Source organism: Nelumbo nucifera, chromosome 5, assembly GCF_055504915.1.
Source record: "Nelumbo nucifera cultivar China Antique chromosome 5, China Antique-T2T, whole genome shotgun sequence".
Lineage (NCBI taxonomy): Eukaryota > Viridiplantae > Streptophyta > Magnoliopsida > Proteales > Nelumbonaceae > Nelumbo > Nelumbo nucifera.
Genome location: NC_142653.1, coordinates 63247978 through 63266688, shown reverse-complemented (window position 1 = coordinate 63266688; position 18711 = coordinate 63247978). Strand labels below are relative to the sequence as shown.

At 43.1% G+C, this 18711-nt stretch overlaps 1 non-coding gene across 1 annotated transcript; it reads left to right on the top strand.

The window, feature by feature from the left end:
- The first annotated feature begins 3542 nt into the window (after nt 1–3542).
- LOC148791688 (small nucleolar RNA R71) lies at nt 3543–3649 on the top strand. Its single transcript, XR_016076875.1, has one exon. It is a non-coding gene; the product is annotated as a small nucleolar RNA R71 (small nucleolar RNA).
- Nucleotides 3650–18711: the final 15062 nt, after the last annotated feature.

Here is an 18711-nt window from a genome sequence, read left to right as displayed (position 1 = left end):
TTGCATCCATCTTACCTTCTTCTTTTGTTTTCTTTTCCACCTCTTGCAGCTCCTTACCAATCCTCAAGGTAATAGCTTTCACTTGCTCTCTTGGATTCACCTCCGTATTGCTAGGCAAGGCACCTTGGACTCTAGCGGATATCATTTGTACTAATTGCCCCACTTGAGTCTTTAAATTCTTAATCGATGCCTCTTGATTTTGAAATCTTGTTTCTCCACTTGATATGAATTTAGTCATCAGCTCCTCTAAATTAGATTTCTTCTCCGGTTGAACAAAATTTTGAGGAGGAGGTTTCACCACATTTTGATTTGACCATGAAAGATTGGGGTGATTCCTCAATCCGGGGTTAAAGGCACGAGGATAGTGGTTACCTTGCTGCCTTTGAAGATTCCCTACGAAATCCACTTGCTTAGGGGTCTGCATGAATTGATTTCCAACTTGGCATTTGATACTGATGTGACCTCTCCCACACCATTCACAAGCTACTGCTTGAACTTGCATGGCTGTCAGCTGCATGTCATTGAGTTTCTTGATGAGGGCTACGATTTGTGCAGACAATGTTGTATAAGTGTCTACATTGTGATACCGGGTTGCTTCCTAACTTGGGATCTCTCGGAATGCCACTGATAGTTATTTGAAGCCATCTCTTCAATAAGTGCATGAGCAACCTCAAGTGTCTTGTTGTTAATGGACCCTCCAGCTGCAGCGTCTGTTATGGTCACACCATCCGGCGATGCACCGCGGCGCAGTCATAGGCAGCAGCACGCACAGCAGCAGGCACTGCCTGGCAGCGCCGCACGGCAGCACGCACCATGCACACGCCCAGCACCGCACGACAGCGGCACCATGGCGCGCAGCATGCACCGCCAGGCAACAGCAGGCACTGCACGCACTGCACGGCAGAACGCACCGCACACACGCCCGGTACCGCACGGCAGCGGCACCATGAGGCGCGCGCACGCACGGCAGCGGCACCCTGAGGCGCGCGCACGCACGGTAGCGGCACCCTGAGGCGCGCGCACGCACTGCGCGGCAGTCATAGGCAGCAGCACGCACCGCGCGTTAGCGGCACCATGAGCCGCGCGCACGCACCCGGGAACAGTAGCAGAGCGGGGCCCACACAACAGCTCATAGGGGTGGGCCCACCCTTATCTGGGCACGTCAAGAGAACTCGCCGCCAGCCTACCTCATCCCTTATCCTCATCCCTTATCCTTATCCCTTATCTTATTTTATCCTTATTTTATTTTATCTTCTTAAGTAAGAGTTATGAGTTTTAGTTTGAGTAGGAAATTAGGAGTTTTAGTTTGAGTTGGATTACCCTAGCCTGCCGAATCCAACAAGGAATTCCCTTCTGTAATCTCCTATTTAAGGAGTTACAAATTGAAATAAAGTATTCAGTTTTCCAGTCAAGAAAATAGTGAGGAGAGTTCGGGTGGTCTCTTGGACAAATCACCCCAAGGGAGAGTTCGGGTGGTCTCTTGGACAAATCACCCATTCAGTTTCCGCAATAGGGTCTGCACGCAAGGGAAAGCGCAAGGGAAAGCATGGCTTTCGCACCGTGGACCGACCTGGGACGGGATCCTACGTGCGGGACCGTAACAAATTGGTATCAGAGCCAAACGTCATGGGCGATATGGAGTAGCTGTCTTCCAAGGTCCACGAACTGGAACACGAACTTGCTGAAACCAGCATGGAGGTTTATGAAGTCAGGGAAGATGTCTGGGAGATGTGACGCCTACTGGAAGCATTCCTCTCCAACAAGAGTTCTGTGGGAATCGCCAACACAAACAGTCATCGTCCGGACTGGGCAGAGTCATTCAGCGAACAACAGATCGCTGCCCCTACAGCCGCAGCTACTCCCAAGGACCAGCGCGCGGAGGATGAAACTATAAAGTCTCCCCCTTTGGTCAGGGACAATATCACGTACATTATAGTAGAACCTGCAGAAGGCGCTCCTAGAGTTATGGTTGCAGCACCACAGTATGGTAACTATGTAGAAAACCAAGAAACAGGAGTGCACAAGAGATGTAAGGTGGAAGGGCAGGATATAGAGGTGACATACTCTCAAGCTTATACTGATGGCATGGATTTTGTGTTCATAGACAACCCTATGTCTCGCAATATTGAGGAAAATATATATGGGGGAGGCTGAGAGGATATGCTAAAACGCATGGGTCCCTTCGGTAAGGCTGCTCTTGAGGTTCCTTTCTGTAAGGATACCCGGTGCGTTCCTGTGAACCACAACATAGCACACCGGGGCCGTGGTCCAGTACGCGATTTTTGTTGTGTGGATCTTCCACAAAACTACTTCAAACTATATGACCCAGGAGGTAGAGAATACTTCAATGTCCTTGCGGTTGGCTTGAGTGCAGCAGAGCATGTAGTCACTATAAGTCAGGGCTACGCCTGGGAGCGGGAAACAAAAGAAGGTGGCTGGGGTCTGCATCAAATAATCCAGCGTGATGCACTAAGAGACGGGGCAGTCCCTGTTGTTCATACTGTTGGTGGACTGAGAAATTGTGTGCAGCCATTTGATCCATTCATAGAATCCCAAGCCATGTATCCAGAACACGAGCTTGAGGACAAGTTCGTAGTCCGGGAGGGGTGTAATGTTATGGTCACACCATCCGGCGACGCACCGCGGCGCAGTCATAGGTAGCAGGCCGCACAGCAGCAGGCACTGCCTGGCAGCGCCGCACGGCAGCATGCACCGTGCACACACCCAGCACCGCACAACAGCGGCACCATGGTGTGCAGCACGCACCGCCAGGCAGCAGCGTGCACCACACGCACTGCACGGCAGCACGCACCGCGCACACGCCCGGTAGCGCACGACAGCGGCACCATGAGGCGCGTGCATGCATGGCAGCGGCACCCTGAGGCGCGCGCACGCACTGCGCGGCAGTCATAGGCAGCAGCACGCACCGTGCGTCAGCGGCACCATGAGCCGCATGCACGCACCCGGCAGCAACAGCAGAGCGGGGCCTACACGATTGCTCATAGGGGTGGGCCCACCCTTATCTGGACACATCAAGAGAACTCGCCGCTAGCCTACCTTATCCCTTATCCTCATCCCTTATCCTTATCCCTTATCTTATCTTATCCTTATCTTATTTTATCTTCTTAAGTAAGAGTTATGAGTTTTAGTTTGAGTAGGAAATTAGGAGTTTTAGTTTGAGTTGGATTACCCTAGCCTAGCCGAATCCAACAAGGAATTCCCTTCTGTAATCTCCTATTTAAGGAGCTACGAATTGAAATAAAGTATTCAGTTTTCCAGTCAAGAAAATAGTGAGGAGAGTTCGGGTGGTCTCTTCGGCAAATCACCCCAAGGGAGAGTTCGGGTGGTCTCTTGGACAAATCACCCATTCGGTTTCCATAATAGAGTCTGCACGCAAGGGAAGGCGCAAGGGAAAGTAGGGCTTTTGCACCGTGGACCGACCCGTGATGGGATCCTACGCGCGGGACCGTAACAGCGTCCATGATGGTCTTGTTTGCTTTAGTCAATTCATTGTAGAATGTCTGAAGCTGGAGCAAAACAGGAAGTCCATGATGAGGGACCTTCCTCAATAATTCCTTGTAGCGCTCCCATGACTTATATAATGATTCCCCGTCCTGCTGAGTGAAAGTTGTAATGTCATTCTGCATCTTTGCAGTCTTGGATGGAGGGAAATACTTGGATTGGAAGCGGCTGGCCATTTCATCCCAAGTTGAGATCGATCCAACTGGTAGAGAGTTGAGCCAAGTCTTAGCCTTGTCCTTCAAAGAAAAAGGAAATAATCTGAGTCTCACAGCATCATCACTAACTCCGTTGTGTTTGAATGTGTCACATATCTCCAGGAAGTTAGCGATGTGAGTGTTGGGGTCCTCATTAGCCAATCCACAGAACTGAACCATGTTCTGAATCATCTGGATGATTGCCGGTTTGATCTCAAAGTTGTTGGCAACTATAACTGGTCTCACTATGCTCGAGGCTGCCTCGGTGAGGGTTGGCTTGGCATAGTCCATCATGGTCCTTTGCTCAGCCTTCTTCTTTCTTTCAAGCTTTCCTTGCTTCAAAGCTCTAAGGTGACGGTGAAGAGTTTGGTTAATCTCCGGATCGTAGATGATGCTCTCCTTCCCACTACTGCGTGTCATATACTGAACGAGTCAAAGTCGTAAAGATACTATAACACACACAACATGGATATATTATACCAAATCAGATTAACAATAGTAGATGATTCCTAATATTGTTGTGATAATCCCCGACAACGGTGCCAAAAACTTGATGCGTTTAGAACTACACTAGCAAGTGCACTACCCGATCAAGTGATATACTGATGAGTAAAGTATCATTCCCATGAGGATTAATCCAACAACTACTAGTACTTAATCTGCCTTATGTTATCTGATAATCCAAAAATTAATGAATTATTTCCTAATTAGCTAACTATCCTAGGTGCTCTCGAATTAAACCACCCTAATTGAATGGAGACAGCAATTCATGAAAACTCAATTGATCGCAGAATCAGTTCATTAATTATCACATTAAACTATCCAACCGAAGTTGATTTTAGTTATGGGTTGGCAATTTCCTTATTGTTATGAACAGTCTCTTTCGAGCACATGGTAATCTATCTACAAGTAATAACCCTTATATCTCTATCAAGAGTTTAATTACTGTAGATGCATTAAAGACAAGAAAATTGAATGATATCAGTTCTTGCTGAATGAATGCCAAACGAATCATGTAAATTATCTATAAGATACATTCAATTTGCTCCCTTGATCAGCTAGTCCGATTACCTAAACCCTTTCTCAAGCAGTATAAGTAATCTCAAGAAATAAGAGCAAATCGGCCGAAATTACTCTTAATATTGAAAACCCTAATCAATAAATCCCAATAACTGAATAACTATCAATCGGATTAGCTTGAAAGATTGATCACAAAACTTAAATAACATCAATCATGATTCGCATGGTAGAAAGAATAAAAGACTCAAACAAAAGAAAACCCTAGTTGAACCTAGGTTACCGAAATCGTTGAATTAAAGAAGAAGACAACCTAAAACTTTTGCATGAAATCTCGATCTCCTCTCCAATTCTCCTTCGGCAGCCTTGTGATCTTTCTCCCAACACTTCTCCTTTTGTTCTTGTGACAAGAAGTCGAACCCCAATTTCTTCCTTTTCTTTTTCTTTTATACTCTTTCTTGCAGCTTTAGAGTCCTACTCCTCTTCGAACTCTGCTAAAAGTAATTGCCACCTGGAGTCTCCCCGATAACATGTGGCTGTGCCTCTATTCTCCTAGGCCGAAGTGCTTCTTTGCAGCAATATCACCATGTCTTCCTGCTTTATCAACCCCAAACTATTCCAAACTCCTATTTTCCTAAAATTCAGCTCAATTAGGGCAAGAACCATTAAAATTTATCATAAAAACCATATATGAGACAGTAAAAACAATGTGTAGCATACGCACACATCACCAACCATGCCAGAGCTCTTTGATCCTTGGTATTTGACCTTTCTGGAAAAACTTGATGTTCTAAAAAGTTCTTATTGTCATAAAACCAAGGTTTCCCATCAAGTTCTTCTTCATCAATTGTAAGGGTTTATACTTCACACCTATATGCAGGTTTAGTATCCTTATGTAAGTCAATAAGTTCAACCTCATCTTTTTCTAAAAACCTCGTAGCTGACTCCAAGCTACCAAGGCATCAGGAAAATGATTGTCTTGAAACTCTTTAGCATTTCTTGAAGGCAACTATAATAGAGGGCCAACCGAATCTTTTGCCAGATAGAGTGCTGTCAAACAAGCCACCCATTCACATGTATTGTTGGTATTAGAAAAATCTAAGCTAATGGCAAAAAGATAATGCAAGCCATTAGGATGTACAAGAATGACCCCTGCCCCCCATCCATTCAAGTTAGAGGATGCATCAAAATAAATTGTCCATCTCTTGCCTTTTTGGACTTAGATTCATCTGAGAAATCTGCCACCAAAGCATCAAAACCAGTGGAAGGGCTCCCTACCAAATAATCTGTTATAGCCTGACCTTTAATTGCCTTTTGGGTTACATATGTGATGTCAAATTTTGATATGAGCACAATCCATTTGGATATCCAGCTAGTAACTACTGGCCTTTCAAATAAATACTTCAAAGGATTCATTCTAGTTATGAAAAGAACAGGATAGGACAACAAATAGTGCCTCAGCTTTTGACAAGCCCATGTGAGAGCGAGACAGGTTTTCTCCACCATTATATAATGGTATTCACATTCATTGAGCTTTTGACTTAGGTAGTAGATGGCCCTTTCTTTCTTCCTAGTTTCATCTTGTTGCCCTAGTATACAACCCATTGAACTATCTTGAACTGAAAGGTACATTAGGAGAGGTTGACATGGTGTTGGTGGTACCAAAATAGGAGGATGTGTAAGGTAATCTTTGATTTTGTCAAAGGAAACTTGACATTGTTCATTATAGATTATAGGAATTTTCTTCTTGAGTAGCTTGAAGATGGGCTCACAAATAGGAGTCAGTTGTGCAATGAATCTACAGATGTATTGCAAACGTCCTAAGAAACTCTGAACTTTTCGCTCCGTCCTAGGTGGAGACATATCAATGATGGCTATGGCCTTGGAAGGATCTATTTCAATACCCCTTCTACTGACTATAAATCTGAGGAGTTTGCCTGGTTGTGTTCCAAAAATACATTTCTGGGGGTTAAGCCGCAATTTAAAGTGTTTGAGCCTGTCAAACAATTTGCGAAGATCCCATAGATGATCTTCCACCTTTTTGGACTTTGCTATCTTGTCATCTACATAAACCTCCAATTCCTTGTGGATCATGTCATGGAAAAGGGTAGTCATAGCTCGCTGATAAGTTGCCCCAGCATTTTTTAACCCAAAAGGCATTACCTTGTAATAGAAAACTCCCTAAGGTGTGATAAAAACAGTCTTCTCCTTATCTGACTCATCCATCTTTATCTGATTATAACACGAAAACCCATCCATGAATGAAAACATTTCATGACCAGCTGTGTCATCAATGAGGATGTCAATATTTGGCAAAGGGAAATCATCCTTAGGGATTGCCTGATTGAGATCTCAAAAATCAACACACATCCGAGTATGTGGCTACCTCTAGGAACCCAACCTTAAACTGCTTCTTGACTTCTTCTTGGATCTGAAGCAACCATTTTGAGTTAAGTTTACAGAGCTTCTGTTTGACTGGTTTTGCATCAGAATAAGTGGGAATCTTATGAACCACCAAATCAGTGTCCAAACCAGGCATATCTCTATAAGACCATGCAAAAATATCACTGTACTCATGCAATATTTTTATCAAGTCTATTTTCTGCTCATGGGGTAAGTCAGCTCCAATCAATATTTCCTTTGGCTCGCCCTTAGTACCCAAATATACGGTCTTCAGCTTTCGACTTATTTTCTTCAAGTTGCTCCACTTAATCAAGAAGCTCCTTCGAAATTCCCTCGTTAGGATCTTCTTGTTCAATTTCCATGAGAGCGAAATCTAACTCAATGTCGAAATCATATGACTCAAGTATGGATTCTTGGGAACAAGAAAGGTAGAGGAATAAGTATTGGGGGAAATAAAAATTTATTTATGATTGGAGTCGGGCTTGTGATATGGGTTGTGCTATGTACCCTCAAGAAAGAGATCAGGCCTAACCTAGTTCCGCTAGTGTCATGGAATGACCTAAAAACGACTGAAATTTGACTATTTACATAAAAAACTCTCGATATGAATAGAAGTGGGGTAGAAAGCATTGACTCCCCATTCTAGCATTACACTCAAACCTGAGAAGACGAATCAGTCTCAGTGCCAACTCCCAACACTAAGGGATAGGCGCTCCAGTAGTAACCTCTTCTGGACACGGGTAGATAAGATGTGCTGGATTGATATGATCATCTTGGTCAATTGCACAAACATTACTATTAGACAACTCTGAGAAAAGCTGGGGGTGGGATTCTTCTTCCTTTTCCAATAGCACTGCTTCAGGAACCTTGACTATAGAGCAGTCGATTGTGAAAACCAGGCCCCGATTCTCACTACTGCTGTTGCCTTTGATAATTGGGCAAGACACTAGACTCCTTCCCATACACTGACTAACCTCATCTTCAATGAAGAGAGTAGAAAGGTCAACGATTTTGGCAAGCTCAGGTTGGGTCGAAGGGATTGGGACTTGGGGAGGTTGGTTTTCAAGTAATGTTCCAGCCTTAACAAAAAGGATCAGGGTGCTCAAGGATGATGCTTTTTTCTTCCTCTTACCAAATAAATCATGTTCATCAGGTCTATACCCAAGGCCAATCCTGCATGCCGACTCCCTAGCTTTAAGAGGACTCCTTCTCCCTTGTTGTTTCTTCCCTAAACCTCCAATTGGGTTGAATTTATCTTAGCCATCATCCTTAGATGTGGGGCCAACTCCTTATTTGCTTCCTGCTCTCTTTTACCTTCTCTATTAAATTCACTTCCTCAAATTGATACGAATAGTACCTCCTCCCTTCCTCCATATGCTAGACTGAGGATTCTCCTGTAAGGGTGATTTGACTATCCCCTAAAACTATGATTAGATCATTCTCATATATGAATTTCAGCATCTGATGCAATGATGGGGAGACTGCCCCAACCATACATAGCCAAGGTTGTTGGTCGGTTCATTATATCCCTTTCCCCGAGACCTAAGGCGTATAGGGTACCTAGGGTGCACACGTTCAAACCAGATCCATTATCAATCAACACTGAGGGAATCCTCGTTACTTTACATACAACTATGATGTACAATGGTAAATTATGAGAAGTGCCATATGTGGGGATCTCATCATCAGAGAAAGTGATGGTTTTGGGGGCCAGAACCATGCTAACCATTTGTACCAACTTTTCAGGTTGAATAGTAGGAAGGACATGAGCCTTCCGAAATACTTCCATAATCTGTAAATGATGGTGTTCAGTTGTGAGAAGAAGTCCTAAAATAGATATCTGAGCGGGTACTTTCACCAATCGGTCCACCACATTATATCGGGACTTCTCAGTAGCTCTTCGAAACTCGTCTTCCTCTCTTGCTTCCTCTTCCTTTGACTTAACTTCCTCCAAAGTTTCCCACACCTTTGCTTTTTCCTTATCTGCTCTTGAGGGAACAATCCTTCCCAACTGCAGTAAAGCCCTGCATTCTCCTTCGGAGGGGTCTTGCATATGGGCTACTACAAGTTCCACCAAATAATTTTTATGGACCCAGTCAGCAACCCGGTAAGTCAATTCTCCTAGTAAGAGATGACAGAAGGTACTTGGGGTGGAAAGTTAATGGGCCTGAGAGATGGACGGTGGGAGGAAACTGAGCAATGTTGATTTCTAGGCAATGGGTAAGAAAGAACAAGAGGGGGCTTTTGGGCTCAATGGTGAGGATAAACGAGTTAAGGTGGGTTACTGGATAATTCAAGATGACGGAATTTTCCAATGGGACTATAAACTTCTTGGGATCAATAAAAGTTTCTTCTCCAGATTCCACAAGGTTAATGGATGAATTGGGGTCAACTTTGTGATCAGGTAACGGATTTTGTGTTATGCCCATACTTAGTTGTGGAGGATGGTCCTATACCAGGTTGAAGGTAATCAGATTTTGCTCAATCAAATTTTGAATAGCGAATTTTAAAGGCCAGCAACGATCTGTAGTGTGACTGGGTCCCTAGTGAAATGTACAATATGCATTCTCGTTATAATTCCTGGACTTAAGTTCTAGAGGCGGCTTCCATTTCAATAGTCTCAAATATCCCTCTTGGACCAAGGTGGGCAATAACTGAGAATGTGGGTATGAAATTTGGGTAAGTTCCCTTGATTCCCTGTAGGGACAAGGTGGAAAAGCTGGAGGATAGGCAACATAGGGAACATTGTTGTATCTGGGAGGGGGATATTGGGGGTTAATTGGAGGTTCAAGCCGATAGGGGACTACTGGGCGAGGTGGTTGAGGTTGAAGTGGGGGGTTCATTACAAGAGGTGGTCTGATAGGCGAGGGATTGGGCTGAATAGTGGCCATGAAGCTAATTTGCAGAAAGGCGTAGGTGGGGATTGCATGTATCTCAACTTTAGTCTTTGGTCTGGGTGAGGGTCTCCTTGGTCCAAGAGTCGAATTGCTTGGGTTTCCTGCCCTAGCTATTATTGGGTTCGTGTGTCCATGACACACAAATTCTTCTATCCTTACAACACCTCTGACGACATCACTAAAGTCCCTTAATGGTTGGGCCACCAACAATGTGTGATAGGGATCCTTCAATGTTTTTATTAAAGTCTGAACCATTTCCTCCTTAGGCAGAGGACTACGGAGCTTGGCTGCTACTTAGCGCCAATGATAAAACATAATCCAGGAATGGTTCTCCTGACTTCTGACTCATTAACTCAAGATCATCCCAATCTGGGACCAACTCCATATTGTAAGAGAAATGGTCTAGGAAGGCCTCTGATACCTTCTTCCATGACCTTTTATTCTCCTCCTCCAAGTTGGCAAACCATGTTCTTGCGCTACCTGTCAGACTCTTCTGGAACATCTGGATCAACAATTTTTCGTCAAACCCATATTGAAACATGTCTCCACAAAAAATCTTCAGGTGAGTTTGTGGGCAACCCTTCCCATCATACTTTTCAAAATCAGGTATCTTAAACTTTTTAGGCAACTTGGCATCAAGATAGAGACATAACTCCTTAAAATCAGTGATCCCCAAATTGTGAACCCATTTCATTTGCCTTATCTCCTCTTTTAACTTTTCTAGATCATCCTTGAGGGGGGTTTGGAACAGGGGAGGTGTTATGGTGAATTTGGGATCGCCCTCACCCAAAAGATTTGGAGAAGGCTGAGTATAGGCCTGTCTTGGAAAGCTGAAGGTTGGATGACGTGGGGGTTGATGATAGGGCTGTTCAGTAAAAGTAAAGGCTGGTTGGGAAGAAGGCTGACAATAAGGTTGTTCTGCAAAGCTAAAGGCTAGTGGAGGTGGAGGCTAGCAGTAAGGTTGTTCTATAAAGTTAAAAGATGATTGAGGTGGGGGTTGTTGAGATGAAGCAATGAATGTAAAGGAAGGGGGCGTAAAAATGATGTTAGGGGTTGATGTATTGGGAGGCATGCTAGCGGAGGAGGCTCCTAACATTGGTTATGCTCTTCGCTAAAAGCTGCAAACTGGGCTATTACCTCTTCTAACTGCTCTTGAAGTTTGAGGTGCTCAATTTATGGGACCGATGCTGGTATCCTCGAGTCTGGTGAAGTAGCTGAACTTGCGGATGAAGGGGGCAAGGTGCTCTCATGACTCTTGCGCCATTGCTCGTGCAACAGATCGGGGTGATTATATGACGAGTTGCAGTCTTGGGATTCCCAACGGTGCTCTGCTAACCAACAAAACTCAATTAGCAATTATTTCTTCTTTTGTTTACCATTATCATTTCTCTCCCTTCTCTCTTCTTTTTTTTGTCCTTTATTATATATTTATTTATTTTAGCTCGAGGCTTACGCATACAATGACAAATTGTTAGAGGTTTACAAATGTCCTGACATCTCTCGCCTCTTTTTCTCTTTTTTTTTTTTAAACAAAAAGAAAAACATATGAAGAGACCTAGAGAAAAGTAACGGAACTTCCAAATTTTCTTTCTTTTTTTAAGAAAAATGGGTGGACTACATTATGTATTTACAAAGAAGAAGACGAGAGAAGTGTGTAATCCGGCCTGTACCTCTTGTTTGCTCGGACCTTTTCCTTCATGCTACGACTTCTTCAATTAGGCTCCACATTTTGACGGTCTGATCCTTCTACTTCTGGATTCTTTCTTTTTCGTGACTGATGCTCAAAGAAGGCACGCGAATTCAAGTCTTCCAAAGTTCTTGTGATGGTCCCCTTGGAGGGAGGCATCACTGGTGTTGGGAGCTCAGGGTATGACATGAATGACGGTGGTGGATCCATGGGCAGCCGCAACCACTAATAGTATGTGGGTTCATAAGAGGGTTGTTCGGTTTGTACCAGTGTTGATAACTCCCTCTTGCTCAACATCCAATGACTTTTAAAGGCCTTTTGCATGCTAGCATTTGATCTTGTAAAGTGGATAAGATCTGCTTCCACATTGTCGATGATGGGAATTATTTGCATGAAGCCAAACTGCCTCAACACTCTCATCGGAACATAGGGAGTGGATCCATAGGCTCTGGTCAGAACAATACTCTGCCTTTATTCTGTGGTCAATCGAGGTTGGGTTGATCTTTCTTGAAGCCGAACGTCCAACTTCCTTTCTATCTCCTCCTTCGGAACTTGTTGGAGAGTTTCATGGTATTGTTGTTCCGTGGAAAGCTTAAACCGGGGGCCTGCATATAAAATTTGCACAACCCGAAAGGGAGGTCTCTGTGACATGCTCCGTCCCGGGTTTACCAATGATGGAATATGATGGATGAGCCACAATTATAGTATTTGCAAAGATCCTTGGAATGACCATCTCTTCTCGATCTGGAGCAATGATAAACCCCTCAATATTTCTGCTAGTATCATGGGAACTAAAGTAGTGTGTGCAACTCTTGGAGCTTCCTTGAGTGGGTTTATACGGGACAAGACTGTGGTCAAACAGGCATGCATATACTCTTGGTCCTAAGGAAACAACAAATGCCCGACAACTGCCATAAACAATGCATTCTTTTGTCCCATTTCTTCATTAGCGGGCAGTGCTTCATTTGAGCAAATAGGAAAGTGGAACCAAGTGATTATCCGATATTTCCAATTGATGGGCTTTGCACTAAAGATGCTTTGATAGATCAGTTTGATACCCCTAACTGGCATCAGGATGTCGTCTTTAAGGTACATGCATAGCAAATAAGCTATTTCTTCAAGGGTCGGACACAGTTGATTATAGCCAAAGCAAAAATCCAATTTCTTGGCATCCCAACATCTAAATGTTGCTATCAATAACGGCCAATTCAGATCAACCCGGGCCAGGTGGATAACATTTCCCAATGTGATAGTGCCAATTAAGTCCAAAATATCTTGAGCCTGTGCTCGAATTCGGCCGGTTAACTCTGGGTGGCAACTTTCGTATTCGTACATTTCAGGGTTGATGTGCGATTATTGTGTACAAAAGGCAGAATTTGTCATTGCATGGAAAATCCGGGCACTTAGCACATTTCAATCTTGGTTCACCTCGTTTATTATCATGTGTATGCATTTCTTTTCGTGCCCTTTAGTCCCTCTTTATTTTTATTTCTCTTTTGATTTCTCATTCATTTATTTTTTGATTTTGATTTTAAAATTTGACGATTTTCCTTGATTTTTTATTTTAACACTTTCCACTTTTCTTTATATATATATTGATGATTTCTATTTATTTTTGAATTTTGATTATTTTTTTTTTACTTTTTTTCTTTTTTTGTCTCTTAATTATCTATCTAAAAGAAAACATGATTAATCCTTCCCCTTTAGGTAATTTTGTATTTATTATTATTGTTTTTTTTATTTTTAATCTTTTTTTATATATTTTCTTCTTCTTCTCTTTTTTTGTCCCCTTTTTTCCTACTTTCTCTTTTCCAATTTTTTGGATTTTTAATTTTCTTTTTTTTTTTTTGTATTTGTGCTTAACTAACCTTTCCTACCCTTTTATTTTGATTGCTTTTTCCTTGTTCATTTTTTTTGCTTCTCTCTTTTTTTTTATATATCCCACCATGTTTTATTTTATATATATCTTTTGTTACCCACAAAGTACTTAACACACGTGTCCTTTCTTGGACAAAGGTAATTTCCTCTACTCCTTTCTAGACTCAAAACTTGGACTCTAGGTGAAAAATGTATGGGTTGACCTGGTTTATTTCTAGACACGAGGTTCCAACAAGGTAGCCAGCCTTTAAACCTCCAACCATTGGACAAACGGGCTTCTCTAGTTGGTGGCTGATTTGGGGGCTTTGGGTGCGACTACAGGGAGCAAAGTCCATTGTGTCTTGACCACTTACTGACCCTGCTCCTAATAGGACATGGGATGCTAGAATCTAATGCAAGTGGTGTGTGAAAAGAGTGAGTGATATCAAGCATGCAAAAGGTGAAGTAAAAGAAATATAACCGGATATATCATCACATATAAATGTAAATAACAAGATCAACAAAAGAAACTAAACACTAAGCAAAGATCACTCTCATTAACAATAAGCAACATCAAAGAGATATTTTCATAAATTGAGCTTTCAATCTAGGGGAGTATACTTCTTTAGATTGTGAAATTATTGGATGTAAACCCTCCCTTTTGTTTCCTTGCCTTAAACACTAATATTTGTTTTTTTTCTTGTATTTTTTGTTGTCTTGAATCTTGAACACATTTCAGCCTAAGAAATTCTTCTTACAAAGCCTAAGTAATTTAGTTTAAGTGGGTTTTCATGGTCTCTTATGACTTAAAGGATCGTGGTTTTACTTGTCTTTTCATTTCAGCATTTAATCATTTTTATCCTCAAGAAACAAGGATGAAATATCTCCCAATCATATCCACAATGAGAAAATTAATCAAGTTTAAGAATGTCAATTCTACCCAAAAGACTAGAAACTCATTCTTATTTTAGCTTGGCAAGTCAATAAACCTCAAAGGAGTAATGCTGAAAACTTCTTCTAATGTCTCCAAAATAAACAAGTTCAAGATCAAATATTTCAAAGAAGTCATTAACCAAAACTGAATTAGCCTATGTTTCTCTTTTATTGCTTAAACCTCTACCCTAAAGCTGATTTATTTTACCTCACAACACACAAAATTCAATGAATTTCATTCTATCCATGATTAATCTAGGAGCATTCGGTTAAACTGAAAGAATGGTAGGATCCATCTAATGGACGCCATAAAGGTTGCGGAATGGGTGGGGCGAATTTCAAAAATTTCCTACCTTCTCCCAACTGGGAATCATATTCCCTGAATTTAGAATACAATATTCAAGGATCTACTTGAACCCTAATCAAACCAGATCTGTACCAAAAGATAAATGGGAGGATTATACCTGATCCGGAGAAGCAGTATCTCCCAAAGTTGGTGTTCACGCCCAAAGAATGCTCCAAGATCTGTCCCTGCTGAAGATGACACAGCTGTGGATGGAACAGAACCAGCAGGGTGCGTCCTACACACTGGATCCTTCACAAGAATCCCCTGGATGTACTAAACACTGAATTCTTTCAGTCTTTCTTGCAAGACTGATGTCAAGAACTGGTTTCTTGACTTTCTTTTCTGCAAAGATCAAATCTTGCAACAATGCAGATGGCGGCGGCAGGAGGAGATTTCCAGAAACGAAAAGGCTGAACTGTTTTCTTTTCTGGAGAGAATGAGATCTAATCTCAATTCGCAGGAACCTTTCTTGCTTACAAGAACCTCTTAGATCGAAATCTGATTTCCCTCTCTTGGTTCATTCGAAAATCTCCTCTCTTTTCTTCTTGATTAAGAAATCTCCTAATTAGGAGTTATCCCAATCCAAATCAGTATTTGGATAGGGGATAATCTTAATCCCTTTCCCAGATAGAGTTAGCTTACTCCTGATCTTATCAGGAGGTTACCAGATTCAAATCTGATTTGAATTTGGTCTCTAAGAGTGGATAAGGCTAAGAGCCCAATCCTTTTTGCTAACTTCAATCTCAAATTCGCCCCATTGATGGGTGATCATATCAGCCCACTTCGAAATGGGCTTTCGGCCCATTAAGTATTCAGTGTTTAATTAGTTTCCAATCTGCTGCCCAGTTGGGCTTCTTTGTATGGCGTGGGACCCAAGCATTGATCTACACACCAGCCACATGGGTTCGGCCCAGCCTTTAATACAAGGCCCAGCCAAATTCACTGAAAATCTCAATGAACCCCTTGAGTCCATCGTATGAACCCTATGGGCCCAACACTTACATTAAGTGGTCCCTGGGCCAAGCCATCTTATAAAAACCCAGGGACTGTGGGCAGGTGCAAGATTAGCCCATCAGGTATTATCCTAAATGGTCTTACACTTAACCTCTCAGCCCTTAATGATCAAGCACTGCCCGACAAGAGAGGACCTCTCCCTCGGCTGCAAGGAACAGTGCCGCACTCTCCTCTCACATGGATCCCGGGAATTAAAACCATTTGCAAACATTTTGAAACCGTACATATATATGTAAATATATTAATTTTGCAAAAACAAAATTCCAACGATTGAAATCAACTGCCGGCAGTTTGGTTTCCATCAGAGAGAGTGCATTCCCGATCATTACCCTTTGTCCGACAAAGTGGCTGATTCTGTCACTATGACCACCCACTCAGATGAATTCTCAAACTGCCCCAACATACCCAGGTTTTGATCCCCACTAAGGATCTCATTGATTGGCATATCAAAGGCAGCCTGATCCAGCACCTAGTGAAGTGTCATAATCGAGTCTAGGGGTCAGGTGTAACTTTCCAGTTTTTCCCATCTATCTCCAAGGTCCAGGGCAAGACTGGAAATCTGTTCCGGTTCAAGGATTCAAGTAATCCCATGCTGTATGTGCCTCGGGTCTTACCCTGATGGCTGAGACAGGCCATCCCAACACTTGGTGGCACACCAGTATCAGCCTTGGCAGGATAAATCTCCCCAGACTTATCCAGCGGCTGTGAACATTTAAAACTAACATGAGTCTCTACAAATGTCCAGTTTTAGGGTTTTACACAGAATTAAACCAAACAACATGAATCAAACATGCACTTTATTTATTTCCACTAAATAACAAAAGTACATCAAAATGATTGAAGCTAAGGGCATACAAAACTGTCTAACAGCTCCCACTTGCACTTAGGTCCAATCTGGTACAAGCCGGAGTCCCATACTTTCCACGTGTTTCTCAAACACCTTCTGTGTTAGTGGCTTAGTCAATGGGTCTGCCACATTATCCGCTGATGCTACCTTTTGAATTAGGACGTCCCCTCTACCAACGATCTCCCGCAGTACATGGTACTTCCTCTCGATGTGCTTTGACTTCGAGTGGGCCCGAGGCTCTTTAGCCTGGGCGATCGCTCCATTGTTGTCACACAACAACATGATGGGTGATGTGCTGGATGGAATCGCTCCCAATTCGTGTATGAATTTCTTCATCTACACGGCTTCCTTGGCAGCTTCACTTGCGGCAATGTACTCGGCCTCGGTTGTGGAGTCTGCAGTGGACCCCTGTTTGCTGCTTTTCCAGCAAACAGCACACGATCCTATCGTGAAAACATACCCAGATGTAGACTTTCTATCATCTGGATCCGACTGGAAATCGGCATCGGTATACCCTAGAACTTGCAGTGAACTACCATCGAATACCAGACAAAACTCTTTCGTCCTTCGAAGGTATTTGAGTATGTTCTTCACAGCAGTCCAATGCTCCTGTCCTGGGTTTGCCTGGAATCTGCTTACCACACTCACCGCCTGAGCTATGTCCGGGCGAGTGCACAACATGGCATACATGATGCTCCCCACAGCTGAGGCATAGGGAACGTCTCTCATGCTCTCAATCTCCTCAGAAGTCTTGGGAGACATCTTCTTGGAGAGAGTGACTCCGTGCCTGAAAGGAACGTTTCCTTTCTTGGAGTTTTCCATGCTGTATCTTTTGACAATTTTGTCAATGTAAGCAGCCTGGGATAATCCAATTATCCTCTTCGATCTATCTCTATAGAGTCGAAGACCCAGTATGTATGAAGCTTCTCCAAGATCTTTCATGGAGAACTGCTGTGATAGCCATACCTTGACCGAAGTCAACATTCCTACATCATTCCCAATGAGTAGGATATCGTCCACATACAAGACTAAAAAGGTGATCTTATCCCCACTGGATTTCCTGTAAACACAGGGCTCATCCGGATTCTGCTCAAAGTCAAACGTTTTGACTGCAGAATCAAAACGGATGTTCCAACTCCTAGAAGCCTGCTTAAGTCCATATATGGATCTATTAAGTTTACATACCATGTGTTCCTGACCAGCAGCAATGAAGCCTTGCGGCTGCTGCATGTAGATATCTTCACTAAGATCTCCATTCAGGAACGCTGTTTTGACATCCATTTGCCAAATCTCGTAATCATGGTACGCTGCTACAGCTAGCAGGATCCTAATGGATTTAAGCATGGCCACCGGTGAAAAGGTTTCCTCATAGTCGATGCCTTCTTTCTGAGTATACCCTTTCGCCACCAAACGAGCTTTAAAGGTCTCAATCCTGCCATCGGGGCCCTTCTTCCTCTTGTAGATCCATTTGCAACCAATTGCTTTTACCCCGGAGGGCGGATCCACTAGAGTCCAGACTCCATTGGTCTCCATTGAGTCCATCTCGGCTCTCATGGCCTCCACCCACTTCTGGGAGTCTATGTCTAACATAGCTTCCGCGTAAGACACGGGATCCTCTTCACTAGTCAAGGCTTCCACCAGGTAACTATCCTGGTCATAACCATATCGGACTGGTGGTCTGGATACCCGGGTGGACCTTCTAGGTTGGTCATTACCTGGAACTTGTGGGTCATCTCCCACTGCTCCTGAGCTCTCCTCATCAAGAACTATTTCCTGACGATGGGTGTCCAGGATGTAATCGGATTCTAAGAATCGGGCGTTTCGACTGCAGAACACTTTCTGCTCACTTGGGTCATAGAATAGATAACCCACCGAATCCTTTGGGTAGCCTATAAACAGGCAACGGCTGGTTTTAGGTTCCAACTTGTCCGCACTTGTTCTTTTAACGTGTGCAGGACAACCCCAAATCTTCAAGTGTCTCACACTTGGCTTCC